Source organism: Rousettus aegyptiacus, unplaced genomic scaffold, assembly GCF_014176215.1.
Source record: "Rousettus aegyptiacus isolate mRouAeg1 unplaced genomic scaffold, mRouAeg1.p scaffold_m13_p_11, whole genome shotgun sequence".
In the NCBI taxonomy this organism is placed as follows: Eukaryota; Metazoa; Chordata; class Mammalia; order Chiroptera; family Pteropodidae; genus Rousettus; species Rousettus aegyptiacus.
Window position 1 is genome coordinate 77,620,135 of NW_023416286.1, and position 13,834 is coordinate 77,633,968.

Consider the following 13,834-nt stretch of genomic DNA (forward strand, 5'->3'; position numbering starts at 1 on the left):
GAACAAAAAAATTACCTGTTACTGAAGCCAGATGCAAAAGTTTGCATCAGTAGACCTACTTTATTGCAGTCAATATCTTTAAACACTTGAACTGCTTATTATTATTTTTAGCAACTTTAGAATAATTGTGATTATCCCATATGTAATTAGTCATTCTAATATACAAATTTATAAATGAATTATTAAGTGAATCCATATTACAAATGTAGGAGCTTATTTGGAGATAGAAGTGGTATATATTTCCTTTATAATAGGAACGTTGAAGATTTGACAAAATAGTTTATTTACTTTGAGTGATTTACTCAAGGACAAAAGTACACTGACGAATTGATAAAAATAGGTGTCTGTGTGGTCGTAGGTCCCATTTCTTAGCATGATCCATTATTCAAGGATATGGTAAGGCTGCTCTTTTTAAATTATAATCAGATTAGATTATAGGTCAAATACATTTTAAGGTCTGGGATTTGTTCATCTTACTAAAGTTTTCCAATAATTTGAAACTAGCAGGTTTTTGCTAACCTCTGATCCTCATAGAATCTCAGAAAGTACAAGAAAGGATTTAAAACATGTTATGAGCTGGCAGAACCACTTGAGAAGGACAAGAAGCAGTTCTACTCACCTTCCCCTGAGCTCCTAATTCTTTTAATTTTTTTGCTTAAAATATTATTTGGAGTTATATCTATTCTCTCTTTTCCCATTTTAATGGCTGAGAATGGAAAACTAAATTAAAGCTAGTAAGTAAACCCTGTTAAGAGATTCATTAAATATCCAAAAGTTACTTGAAAGTCTAAATTTACTAAATTATAAGACTCATTGGGATACTTATAGGTCAGACTTAAGGCATGGACCCAGACCACCTTCACAAGAAGCTGCAGGGGAAAGGTCTGGGAATGCCCCTAGTTCTTATCAACAGAAACTTTTAGAAACCCCTGGCGAGAGATTAGATGCTAGACTTAAACCTTATCTTTCTATAAATCTAGTAAAAAAAATTATTTCAACATTGATTACTATTGTGTCCACAATATATTCTAACCCAAATCTGCTTTTCTAGACAAGGTATTTCTAGCATCAGCTGACTAATCTACTAAAAGTTTATTCTTAAAGTATTCTCTGCTAATCTTAAAGACCTGCATTAAATCATTTGAGTTCAGAAATCAAAACCTTATAAATATGCTTTTTCCATCAACCCCTTCTGTGATACTGGTAAGACTTTGTCACAGTGGCATCCATACTTACAGCAAGTGGTGTGTTTAATAAACTTAACTGTGCTTGATCAAAAATTGTGTTTTTTTCTTGGACTTTTTTGTGGGGAATCAACAGATCAGAATTAACTTTTCTCTGTCACTGAAGAATTGGAAACTTACAATGATATAGCTTTTCTGCTCACCTATACTGAGTTGTGGATGGTCTATGAATAAAAGGCCTTCACTGCAGAATTATCCTTTTCTCTTCCAATCCCCCCTCTTTTTGCCATCATTAATATTCTTCCACTTGTTTGAGCTTGGAGAGATGACAGAGATGAAGCACAGCTGAGTGACCATCCTGGTTAGTTCTGACTCCCCATTTGCTCCCCAGCTGTTTCTAAGATAAAACTGTACCAACTCACGTAGCCACAATTGCTACTCAAATGCTATCCTTCCATTAAAATTAGACCTGACCAATGATATACCACACCATAATGACGTAGACACCAAGCGTGACATTTCTGAATATACCTCTTATAGCCAAACTCCTTAAACAACGAGATTTCCTTCAGATGCCAGATATGGGGGGAAAATTGAGTGCCAGCTGCATTACAGAGCCAGAATCAATGAGCTCATGTGCCGTTGGCCTAATCAGGCAGAAGACAGGGGCCCTGTCTGTCTCCTCCAATGCTCATTGTGAGTTCTCTATATTTGTCCTCAACATCTGTCCTTGGGCAGGACCACCTCAATTTGCTGGATAATTCAGTGCTGAAAGGGGTTATATTAATATTTCTCTAGGAGATCCTTCTGTTTCTGTGTAAATGTGTGTGTGTGTGTGTGTGTGTGTGTGTGAGATATAAAAAGGGATAAAAGGGTTACATCTAACTCCTCATTTACCAATATGTATGTATATACGAACATGTCAGAGTGAAGGTGAATCAAGAACTCTTTATCTGTTTTCCCAGATACACCAGTGTGTGTATCTTAAGCTGGTAAATCAGAGAACTAACGAACTCAACTTCCTTTGCTTGAATGTAATAATAGAATGTGTTATGGGTGAAATGACCATTAACCATCAAACTATGGTTTATGCTATAGAATTTTTTTCAAAAAAAAAATGAAAGGCCAAAATGGATAATGTATTTTTCCTCCTCAAGTAGCATATTACTTTTCTGTGAGATTATTGAAATTGAGCTTTGAAAGATGCTGAAGTTTTAAATAACCATAAGGTAAATGAAAGGTTGTTTTGAGAATAGACATGAGCTTGGGAAATAGTATTTTTCTCTCTCATAGAATGTTGGGTAACAATGGCTCTTTTTGTTGGGATGTTACCTCTAGGGGACACATGGATACCATTTGGCTTGGCATCAGAAAAGAGTAGTTGTGCTTTTTGGAAGCAGAACACGGGCCATACATTGTAACCCTCTTTAGTTATGGATAATCAGAGAAGTCATTGATTACCGCGTCATTGCTTTCTTTGGATAATTCCAAAATATGTTTGGATAATTCGTCAGGTATAGAATGTTTTCTCTTTGCAATGTGACCCTCATTTTTATCATTCTTATACCTCTCCTCTGATCCTTGTGCTATTTATTTTGAGTACCTGTAGTTGCTCAAACTATGTCTCATTCAGAGATTATTATCATTTTATTTCATTTTATCAGTATTTCTGTTGTTTATTTACTGACTAACATCATTAACAAAATCAAGTAGAGCAAACATCTTGAAAATTCAAGACAAGAACTGCCTGCAATAGATTCAGGGAACAATGAACAGAACATAGGGAAAATGCCAATCTTTTCAATTTACACATGGATAGTTTTTACCTGAATTCATGGAGATGCTTCAGGGGGTCATTTCAATGATATACATATATGCGAAATATGCTTTTAAGTTTATTTAATTCTCCCCTGAAAGTGTTATAAACTAATATTCTTGATTCTGCTCAGATCCAATTACATTTCCCTTGGTAGAAGTAATGTTTACTTGTGATTTGACAAAGGCAGAATGAATGAAAGCTATTAGTACTCAAATTTCTGGGGACTAGTAACCTCATTTATGCTTCACAATATTCTGTCACTGTGATAAAGAAAAGAAATTCAATACAGATAAAGTGACTATTTTCATTTTAATATTTGGTGACTGTGTAGGTTAAGATAACCCAGGTCGAGTTATAAGGATAACAAATGAAAAAAAAAAAAAAAATCTCAGGACTTTATACAACACGGCTTTATTTTTTACTCACAAATTGTATCCATTTCAGGTCAATGTGTACAGACAGGGATGTGGAAAACATCGTTCTCATTCTGTGAGCCAGGCTGACTTTGCCTCCATAAGGAACGTTGCTTGGCACTCGAATGTGAAAGGAGAGGATGGCAAGATGCACATTGGAATTTAAAGGCTTCCACCAGAAATAACCAGTACCCTCCATTTCATTTACAAAAGCAAGTCGGATAGCCATGTGTAACTTCATAGAGCCAAGGAAGTGCAACCCTACACCCACGTGCTTCAAAAGAGGAAAATAAATTCTATTTGTCAGTAGACTTAATGAGATCCAACCACAGGTACTGTGTAAATTTCTGTGTGAAAACAAGAAGCACAGTTTAAAAACACAGAAGTCATTTTCACTTAAAGTCGTTATTAAATATTTTATATTCCTCATCGATCTCCATCTATACAATTTCTACATTCCTAAGAATATAACATAATCAATAGTGTTACAGTGAATAATTCTTAAAAATTAACAAATTAGGAATGTCAATTCACCACCTGAAGAGTCCTATCTGCCTGCAAGAATCAATCAGGCAGCTGAGGTTTCTTGGTGTATAAGGAGGCTGTGATGAAAGGAGGAGACACAGTCCAGTAGGGGGAATCCCAAACTCAGTCGCTGGTTCTGAAGGACAATTATGTTTGTGTGTAAACCCAGGTCCTACCGCAGTGAGAACATAACTAGGAACTAGACTTGGCAAGACATGCAGAAATTGCTTTCTCTACTTCTAGGCAGAGTATACAGTATGATATTGGAGCACCCACTAATGCCACATTCTACTGTTCCAAACACAGCTCCTCAGGAGGACTTTTGCTCTGCTTTATAAAGTATTCATTCCCGCCCCTTCCAAATATCCAAAATCCAGGAAGAAAAATCACTTGATGATTTTCATTTAATTAATACATGTAATATACCAGGCACTGGGCTACAGCTGAAAGAATGAAAAGATGAAATATTTGTGATCTCTGCCAAGGAGGAGCTTTCTGTGAGGGGTTGAGAACAAATGCAAATAAATTACAGTACCATATGCTTAGAGCTCTAACAGCGGCTCAAGTCATTGCTAAGGGGAAAAAAAGAGAATGCATCCTGATTGAAGTAATTCAAGGACTTTTCCATGAAACTGATTTCTGTACTTGAAGTAGAAGTTTTCCAAGTGGAGCAGGTCTTTATAAGAAAACAAAACAAAACAAAAACAAAGACAAACAAAAACAAACAAACAAAAAACAGTATGCGTAAAAATGCATTGTAGCCTAGTGCTGGTGTTACAGACCAGACAGTAATGAGAAAATAATAGAAGTGTTGGTGTTGTAGTTTTAATTAAAGGATCTAAGAGATCAGATTCATTTCAAAGGAAAACAATTCTTTATCAAAACACTTACCTTAACACTTCCTTTTTTTTGTTTCAATTAACTAGACCAGTGGCTCAGTGTTATTTCTTGCCCAATCCCTTCACAGATCCCTATAGTACCTCCATTTCATAGTACTTATCTCTTAGGGAATTGCACTGTCCACAAATATATATTTTCTTTGTTCATCGTGTCTAACAAATTTTACAGACGACCTCCCTTTCCTGTCCCTAAACCCAGAGAAACTCTTCTACTTCGGTCTCTTATTTCTCACCTCATTTCCCTTCCCTTTAACTCTTTTTGCTTGACTGACATCTTTGAGATATTTGTTTTGTTTTTCTTTGATTAAAGTTGCCCTGTGGAGTAATTTATCCAGATGTTTAACTCAATAAAATTATTATGTTGGAGATAAGGCAAATCATATTATCATTCCCAGTCCTGAAAAACCACTAACATGTGTTTTGAAATATCACATCTTATTGGGAGGATTGCCGTTCTAATAGTTCAGTGCTTATTATTTCTGATTTAGTGAGAAAATAAAAAAGGTGAAAGTCTATCTGTCTACCAGCACATTATGTATTAAACAGCATTTATATAGTAAATATATAACAGGAAGTGAGTTGCAAAGATGGTCAAACAATTCTCCAAGAATCCTGTCATACAGAAGTTATCATGTTTTCTATACCCCTGGACAGTTTTATTTTTGCGTATGAATGAAACCAAGCATAGTACATTTTGGTTAATTGATTACTTAATACTACAAACATATTAATGAAATGCCAATTATTTTTCTCTCTTAAACATGGCACTACTTCTTCATATTTCAGCTTACCTTATCAAATACTACACAGAGTATCAGATATTTATTTATCTTACTTGGAAGTCAGTTTCATCCATAAATAATCAGAGGTATAACAGTATTTGTCCTTGAATCTTCACATGCATATTAAATGCTTTTTTTAAAAAATTAATACATATTTATAAAATTATAACTGTGTGTAAGAGATATTATTATGTTTGGTTTGAAGGCAAGGTTACCACACCTTACTGTCTTATTCACAACCAGATGGAGCATTAATTATTCATCCAGGAAATAGTATTAGACATAGATTTACATTTGATATGCTAGCACAGATTATCCCCATGACCCATTTCTCAATAAACTCTGTCAATGACCAATTTTCTGAAAACCTGAAAATGTTATGGAACCTTTCAACATATTCCCCTGACATGCTCTGACCCTTCACATGGGTAGATCAAATATTGTGCAGTGTTTTCAAATGGAATCAGCCCCTGACTTACAAATGACCATTGTACTAACTTCATGCCTCCCTTATAAAATGATCTTCACAGATGCCATCTCAGCCATTGCTATGGAAGCTATCAAGAAAAGAAACACACTGAATATAACTGTTCTGGGTAAGGAGTCATCTACTCTCAGTCACTTCCTGGGTATGATTGGTATGAAATTGATAGAGAGCTACTTTTAAAAAAATGGGATTCGGTCCTGACCATTACTAGGTGTGATGTTTCTCTCTTCTAATAGCATGTCCCCATAGTTTATACATTCTGCAGGTGGCAGTCTTTCTAAAGGGGACTCAGGAGATTAAAAAATAAAATTTCTTCACCAACCTGATTCTTTCGTTGGATTGACATGGTTCTCATTCATAAATATATTGACCACTTGGTTGAGTCACCACAAATACCATTTCCCTCTTGCACCCAGCCATTTCAGACTAAAAATTTGTATATGAGTAAGAGATGATTGGAAAGTTGGAGAAGTTATAGCTATTGGGATGGAAGATACTGGTTTTGTGGTGGTGGAATATGAGTAGAAACCCCAGCACCTGTGGAAGGAATACCTCAGATCTTGGGAGGGATGAAGGGACATTAAAAATCTTTGTCTTTAAAAGTCACCAGTAGAACATGCCTTATGAAGAAAAATCTTTGGTGCAGGTTTTCTAAACTGTTGCAATTGCTTTACATTTAAGTTCATTTTTGGGCTGACTATTACCTCTTAGAAGGCCCTGATTATGATTTCATTAACATTCTCCTTAATTTTACTGAGGATTGTATCAGATATAGCAGTGCATGCCTCCAGCTCTAGCATGTCTCTCACAAAATACCTGCCACCATCTCTGGGTCTTCCCCATTACCATTCTCCTACCCATTACTCAGTTATTCATGAATCAGATGATGTGGACAAAGAAGACAGCTTGGACTTACTTTTCTCAGTAGTCCCTCCAAAAACAAAAGTTAAACTCAGTTATTTGAAATGAGTTTGGAATCCTTACATATACCTACCAGTTGGGAGGCTATGTTGGAGGCACTGACTAATGTAGATCCCCTTGGGGACACCAACAGTTTTAAACATGTTAGAGGGCTGCCATGTGCACTCTCTGGGTTGTACTTCATGTGTGGAAATTCAGACATTATGTTTCCTCTTTCACAGTGCCTTACACATTAGAGGTGTACACTAGAGACCTTCAAGTGTTTAAGAAAATACCACCAAAAGATCAGTTAACTGTTAATGCAACTATAGACACCTCTCCAAAATGTCTTCAACTTGCTTACTCTGGGGACCTTTCTGGAAACATACCTACTTATTTATACCATCCTGAAGGATGTTATCTCGACAATAGACGTGATTCAATTAGAGAAGGTGGTACGGAATTTGTCCCTGATGTTAGCTGAAATGATCAATGATAATACTTCAGCACAATGAAAGTATTTAGGTCAGCCTCAACTCACTGGCCAGCATCATTATGGATGATAGATTTGCCATAGATCACTTCCTTGCAAGCCATGGTAAAAAGTCTGAGCAGCTGCTAATAGATCTTGTTCTACCTCGATTAATGCCTCAGGCAAGGACAAAATGTCACTACAGAGTGAAATTTAAGTAGAAAGCAACTTGATTTTCTGCAGACTAACTTATTTCGTTTTTTTTTCTTTCAGTTTTTTGGGGTCTGAGACCCTGAGCAGTATGAGTCAAGTGAGTATTTCAGGTTGGTCTCATCCTTTCTTTGGAGTTCTCTTAATAAGTAGCCCTAATTAAATGCCATATAAAACGAATTGAACAGATTTGTTCCCAGCCTGTCAGATTAATTGGAGTGGCTGATGGAACAGTGTACTTATGGGAATATTTGCCAGAATCTAAGACAGAGTAGAAAGAAGAGTTAGATATTGTTGGGGAATAGTTCTCCATAGGTATATCATGTTTCTACACATCTTGTGACCAGTGGCTCTAGCTGCCCCTTTTTTAAAGCTACTTTTGCAAGGATATAATATTCTACACAGCCCTAGATGACAGAGATAACATCCTTAACAGAGGTGAGGATAGATTTGCTTACAGTCTTTGGCAACATACACAGTATTTTCCCCAAGAAGAGGGGTATGTTGGTTTATTGTTTATTGTAAATTTTTTGAATTCCCTAACTCAGTAATCGTTTCCTATAACACTCATCATTACCTGTCCAAGTGTCACCTGGCCCTTTTCATGTCAACTTGCAGGAATTTAAGGTCAGTGAACTGGCACCAAAAAAAAATGCTTACACTCTGACTATTGGTTATGTTAGAAGTAATAATGCCCCTTGTCTCTGACCTAGGATTCTTGTGTCTTCTGCCAGCGTCCACTAACTGTAACAGGGTAACTTCTTCACTTGGATCCAGGTGCCGCATGTTTTCTGCCATCATCAATGACACTGACAAGCAAGCTTTTTAACTTGTAGGTAGAAAAAAAAAAAAAAACTCAGACCCTTAACAGTTTTTGACATGAACTGATGCTAAACTGTGAGCCCACTTCTCCTCCTCCAAAATATATTTTAATTCTATCCAGTTTTCCTCTCTGCTACTACTTCTTGTTTCAAACCACCATGTCATCTCTGAATTACTCTAAAAGCCATTCTTTATTTCTTCTTTTATGCTTCCTCATTTATGCTCAATAAAGCAGTGTAAACTTTGAAACATATATAAATCAATTCTGTTATCCTTAGTGTTTTACATCTTTAATGTTTTTTTTTTTTAACTTAGATTGTAACACTTCCACTTACAATATCTTATGCCATTTAGCTTCCAGCCAGAATATATCACAACTCTTTTCTCCTTGTTTACTATATTATAGCAACATTAGTCTATACGGGCCTTGAATATACACAAGTTTCTTCCCTTCCCAGAGCCTTATCACATGAACTATTTACACCAGAGAGTAAGAGTTTCTCAGGTTCACTCTCTGGAAGGCTCATCCTATCTCGTCTTCAAGGGCTCATCTCCCTGGAAAGGTAGTAACTAACCATACTACTGAAGCATATGACATCTGTTCTTGATAATTTTTAAAATAATTTTTATCATAAACAGTAATCTTTTTATATGTTAACCCACATAGTAATACCCTGCCCCCATTAAAATATAAAAAACCATAAGAACTGGGATCATATTTGTTTTACTCCAAGCTGTATCCCTAGAGATGATCGATTTTATGGGCTGAATTGTGTCCCTACCCAAACTTATATGTGAAGCCCTTCAGAATGTGACTATATTTAGAAGACAGGGCCTTTAAAGAAGTGATTGAGCTAAAAAAAACAGCTGTGAGCATGGGCTTTAATCAATTATGACTAATGTCCTTATAAGAAGAGGAAACTTGGACACAAGGAGAGACCCCGGGGATGCACACGCACAGAGAAGACCTTGTGAGGACACGGCTAGAAGGCATCTGCCTGCAAGCCGAGAAGAGATGCCTCAGAAGAAACCAAACTTGTTGGACTTCTAGTCTCCAAAACTGTGAGAAAGTAAATTTATGTTGTTTAAGCCTTCCAGTCTGTGGTATTTTGTTACGGCAGCCCTGGAAAACTAAGACAAGCCCTATGTTACAACATAATTAATTCTCAATGTACATTTGATGAATAAGTGACTCAATGAAAAAATGAAAGCAGACTCCAATAGCCTAACATCCATTCCACAATGCTCATTTTCTGAGCTACTGAAAAATATCCTTTCATTCTTCATTGCAGCTGAATAAGAAAGTAATTCTTTTCATTCAAAAATGTTACAGAATCAGGTTTAATGAAAAAAAAAAAAAAAGATTGATGATGTACTCCGTGTTGCTGACAATGCTAAAGATGAAGTCTATGAGATAGCACAGCTCTTGATAAATGATGATATTGTTTTGTCCGTAGGATTTTTGAATGATGGTACCTACAGTCAGTGATACCAAAATATTTCTTTTTTTCTGAGGGGTTTTATAGAAATAAATCTAAATGTTATCAGAACAAACAATATCTAGCTAAGTGAATAGTATGCCAAAAAGTTATAAAACATCTTTCTCAGAGATACTTTATTAAGTGTAATATTTATAGATTTCTATCATCTTTGTTTTTTGGAGCAAACTTTATGTGGGGTCAGAGTGTGAATGTGTTCTTGTACTTCTTTTTTTCAAAATCCTTTACATCTCCTCATATTCATAATTGTCCAATACCCCTTTATCATTCTTTTCCTTGATCAAATTTGTCCTCAGGAAGGAACAAATAGATGTTTTTCTTCAAATAAATTACCAGTTAATTGCTCCAAGGGATGTTTCTATGTTAAGCCGTATCTTTAATTACAGAATAAAAAATCCTTGTTCGAATAAATTAAGGCATCAAATTTTAGAGTTGGGAAGTCTTCTTAGGGATCTTGAAGACGCATAAGTTCACCTTTGCCTCTCTAAATGCAAAACTTAAATTCAATTTACTCAACTGACAAGCAAAGATCCTGCCAGATCACACAGCATAACTTTCAAGAAGACGCAGTTTTTCTGTCATTTAGCAGTTTACTCTTGAGATGTTTTTTATGTACGAGGCCCACAGCTGGTTATATTTAGCATGAACAGCTTATTAGAATACAACTTCCATTGTCTGATATAGTTACAAATGAAATTTGCAACTGTTTACTGGACTGCAATTGGCAAACTAAGAATTTTTTTCTCTCAGAGATTTTATATAAAAGACTTGAATAAGGAGTGGATGGACAGGCAATGAGACAGATAGAAACACATACTGCTGAGTAGTCCAGAAAAAAACTTAATTTATTTCACATTCAACAGATGCTTCTGGAGAAAAGACTCAGAACTGTGCTAGATAGTAAATATCAAAAATAAAAACATCCACACAAGCCCTCAGTAAGAGAAGCGATGAGGCAATAAAAATCAGAAGTAATTAGAATCAGAGTAATATAATTTTCTTAGGAATTAAAATATGTAACATTTTATTATGCAAAAGTGGGTATTGAATTTAAGCACCAAGTATACATTATCCAATATTTAAAAACCTACGAAGAGTCTTATTTTATCTATATGCTTCCACTATACAAGTCTACACAGCCCCAGATTATTTTAAATCAAATACCAGATATCAAATTACTTTATCTGAAAATTCAATATGTATCTCTAAATGATGGGACTCAAAACATGAAACTCACAGTAACATTATTTCACTTAAAATGCTCAAAAATAACTTCTCAATAATTGATAAATATCTAGCCAATTTTCACATATTACTGATTGATTGGTATGATGATTCTTAAATTATTTACCCTCAGAAAATATTTATACTTTTAAAGATTATTGAAATGCCTAAACATATTTTGCCTATGGAATTACAGCTATTGATATTTGTTTTATTATAAATTAAAACTAAGGTTTAATTTTGTTAGTTATTCATTTATTTAAAAAAAACAATAAAAATCAAGGCCATTTTAACACAAATTCCACATCTTTCATGAAAAATAACTAATCTTCCTCCTTAAAAGTGAGAAGAGTGGCATTACTTTATATATTTTTCTAATCTCTTTAATGTCTTGCTTAGTACAAAATTGCTGGATTCTCATATCTTATTTTTCATTCAAAATGTCGCTCTTTTTTGGAAATATATGAAGAAATTTTGCCCCTCACACATATGTAGCTTGAAAAGGAAGAAATACTTTCAATAACATGTTTAGGTAATTGTGAATATTCTTCTTTAAGAAGACATATGAAAATAGGACTAGTGGGAGTTTTTCTTTCCCCCAACTTTATTGAAGAATAATTTACAAATATAATTGTATATATTTTAAATGTGAAATGTGATGATTTGATATACATATACATTATGGAATGATTACCAAGATCAAGATAATCAAAACATTCATCACCTCACATAGTTCTCTTTTTGTGTGTATAAGTGATGAGAACTTAGGATCTACTTTAAGCAACTTTTAAGTATTCAATACTATGTTATTAACTATAGTCATCGCACTGTCCATTAGATTCTCAAATCTTATTTTCTTATAACTGAAAGTTTGTACATTTTGATCTACATCTCCCCATTTTCTCCTCCTTCCAGCCCCTGGCAACTATTCTATTCTATTCTATTCTATTCTATTCTATTCTATTCTATTCTATTCTATTCTATTCTATTCTATTCTATTCTATTCCATTCCATTCCATTCCATTCCAGTTTCTATAAAATTAGCTTTTTTTTTAAGGGTTTCATGTATAAGTGACGCCATGCATTATTTGTCTTTTCATATCCTGAAGCCCTAACCCCCAGCACCTATATTTGGATAAAAGGTCTTTAATGCGATAGTTAAAATAAAATGAGGTCATATGGGGGTGCCCTAATTCAAAATGGCTACTTCAAGGAAATAGATTTCTGTTGTTGAAGCCACCCAGAATATGGCACTTTGTTATGGCAACCCTAGACAATTTATGTGCTCCCTACCTCTGTTTTTTTGGTCTCACTTTTATGACTTGCCATTTTATTAAAGAAATTTTGTTATTAGTACTATAGAGTCCCACCTTGTGAATTGTGATGATTGCATCCCTGTGATATCATTTAACTTGCTTCTCTCTCCTCTATACTTATGTAAATTGGTGGTTTATTTTATAGGAAGTTTTGTGCTTTTTTTTTTTTTCAACATTACTACATAACTGATGTTATATGCTTTCATGAGTATTCACATAGTATCTGGGACCATCAGTCTTTTTATGATATTATCAATCATTTAGGGTTAGTGCCTATAGACATTAATTTACTTTTAAAAACTGTAATTATGCTAATAGGTTTTCCTATCTATAACTGACAACAGTAAAAAATGTATGAGGTCATCTCATATGACAAAATACTGATTATTTTTTTAAAAGCAACTCTGCTTTTAAAAAAATAAAATTAAATTTTCGACATACAACTTTTTTTTAAGAATAACTTTCTCGCAAGTCTTGCCTAGCATGTACCTAAAGTAAAAATATATGTGTGTGTATATGTATATATGTATATAATTTTGCTTACAGTTCTTCATAACATTGAGATACAGGCACTAGTGTGTTTATTTTACAGAGAAAGAAAATGAGATACAGAAAATGAGTTTCCCTAGGTCACTCAGCTAGTAAGTAATAGAACAAAAAATGGTAAAATGGCACCCAAAAATGTCAAATTCCAAAACATACACTAAGCCATTTGTGTAATAGCTATTATACTATTTTAAAAGATTATATCCAGAGCTGTCGATATCTTGAGAAAAAGTGATTTATTACATTATTTGGATTATTGTTTCAATGCAGCTATAAGAACAATGCACACAATATATATTGTTTTATTGAAAACATTGGATAAGAAAAAAACCCTATCACATTTGGAAAAAGGAATTAATTCCATTAAGCATTACCTTTATAGAGACAATTTTCTGTTTTGTTTATCAATCAATAATTACATTCTATATTGTGATCCATTCATTTTAATCAACCTAAGAAGTTTATACTTTTATTGAGAATTTCTCTGTGATGGGGTTTAACCGTCAGTAAGGGATCTATAAAAGCATAATGCATTGTGCTGCGAATATCTTTTGTCCCATAAGTGCTTCTTTCTATTTTGGTGTGGTTAAGTAATACATAAACATAAAAATAAGACAATTTTTAAAAATAAATGACCCATAAGCAACATCTAAATTTATATCTTTTCATACATATTTATGAATTCATATATATATGAATATAGTTATATATTTAGAAGATCTAGCTATCTGTCTAT